Source organism: Chrysemys picta, unplaced genomic scaffold (genome assembly GCF_011386835.1).
Source record: "Chrysemys picta bellii isolate R12L10 unplaced genomic scaffold, ASM1138683v2 scaf630, whole genome shotgun sequence".
NCBI classification, from domain to species: Eukaryota; Metazoa; Chordata; order Testudines; family Emydidae; genus Chrysemys; species Chrysemys picta.
In genome coordinates this window covers 15,693-17,423 of record NW_027053337.1, presented here as the reverse complement: position 1 = coordinate 17,423, position 1,731 = coordinate 15,693, and the positions used below count along the sequence as shown (strand labels likewise).

The 1,731-nt window shown below is 77.7% G+C and overlaps 1 non-coding gene across 1 annotated transcript; it reads left to right on the top strand.

Annotated features, from left to right (window-relative positions):
• The first annotated feature begins 330 nt into the window (after positions 1-330).
• On the top strand, positions 331-449 carry LOC135979059 (5S ribosomal RNA). The gene has a single exon (XR_010596384.1). It is a non-coding gene; the product is annotated as a 5S ribosomal RNA (ribosomal RNA).
• Positions 450-1,731: the final 1,282 nt, after the last annotated feature.

Here is a 1,731-nt window from a genome sequence, read left to right as displayed (position 1 = left end):
CTGGTGGCCGAGAGGGGCCTCGCACGGCAGGCAAGCCGCCCTGGGCTCACCCTCCCCGGCCGCAGCGAGGGACTGCCCCTCCCCACCCCCCGGCTGACAGGATCGGGCGCACTGGAAGTCCGGGACAGTATTTTCCCCGACGCCGGGGAGGGCGGGCGGAGGGGCTCTGGCGGCCAGCCCGGGCCCCGGAGCTCGAAAAGGAAAAAAGGACCGGGCCCGCGAGAGACGGGGGCCCTGCCGCAGGGGGGGGGGCAGTCCGACCGGGGCTCACCGTGCGGCAGGCCCGGGCGTCGGCAGGGGGAAAGCGGGCGAGGAGGCGCGGGGCCGGGTGCCTACGGCCATACCGGACCGAACGCCCCCGATCCCGTCCGATCTCGGAAGGTAAACCGTCCCGGGCCTGGCTAGTACTTGGATGGGTGACCGCCTGGGAATCCCAGGTGCCGTAGGCAGCTTTTCCCGGTCCGAGTCAGCTCTCTCTCCTTTTCTGGGGGGGAAGGAGAGGGGGGGGACGGGCCGGAAAGCCCCTCGTCGCTCCTGCCGAGTCGGAGGTCGCGGCCGCAGGTCACGGGTCTGGGCGCCTGGGGTCCGGCTCCCCACCCACCCGGCTTCCTCCGCGGAGGACCCCCCCCCGGGGCCACCGAAGCCGCTGGGGGAGACGCCGGGCATGGGGCGGACTGGCCCGGACCCTCCCGGCCGCCGGCCCGCAGGTCCGCCCCGAATCCCCCCCCGCGGCCACCCAGGCCAGGCCTGGCCAGGCGGGACGGACGGCGGGTGTCCAGCGCCCAGCGGCTTCCTCCAGCGGGGACCCACGGACCCCAAAGCCGCAGGGGGAGGCCCCGGGCCTGGGACGGACTCGCTCGGACCCCCCTGCGCCCGGCCGCCGGCCCGCGGGACCGCCCCGAATCCCCCCGCGGCCACCCAGGCCAGGCCTGGCCAGGCGGGACGGACGGCGGGTGTCCAGCGCCCAGCGGCTTCCTCCAGCGGGGACCCACGGACCCCAAAGCCGCAGGGGGAGACCCCAGGCCCGGGACCGACTCGCTCGGACCCCCCGCCTCCCCTGCGCCCGGCCGCCGGCCCGCGGGACCGCCCCGAATCCCCCCCGCGGCCACCCAGGCCAGGCCTGGCCAGGCGGGACGGACGGCGGGTGTCCAGCTCCCAGTGGCTTCCGCCAGCGGGGACCCACGGACCCCAAAGCCGCAGGGGGAGGCCCCGGGCCCGGGACGGACTCGCTCGGACCCCCCGCCTCCCCTGCGCCCGGCCCCCGGCCCGCGGGACCGCCCCGAATCCCCCCGCGGCCATCCAGGCCAGGCCTGGCCTGGCGGGCCGGTGTGCAGCTCCCCCGGGCTTCCTCCCCCGACGACCCGCGCCCCCCTGAGCCGCAGGCGGAGACCCCGGCCCCGGGGCGGACCGGCCCGGGCTCGCCCGAGCCCCCTGCGCCCGGCCCGCAGGACCGCCCCCCCGAATCCCCCGGGAGAGGCCCGGCCTGCACGCCACTGACGACCCGCGGCCCCCAAAGTCGCAGGAGGCGCCCCCCCCCCCCCGGTTAGCCCCGTCTCGCTCCGCGCCCCCCGCCCCTCGCTGCCGGGACCGGGCGCCGCCCCAGAGTCAGCCGCAGCCGGCCGGCCTGAGAGCTGCCCTCCTGTGGACGACGGTGAGTTTACCTTGATACTAACCGGCCGTCAGCCAGGTCAACCCCATTGCTAGACTGGGGTGGACCTGGTGGCCGAGTGG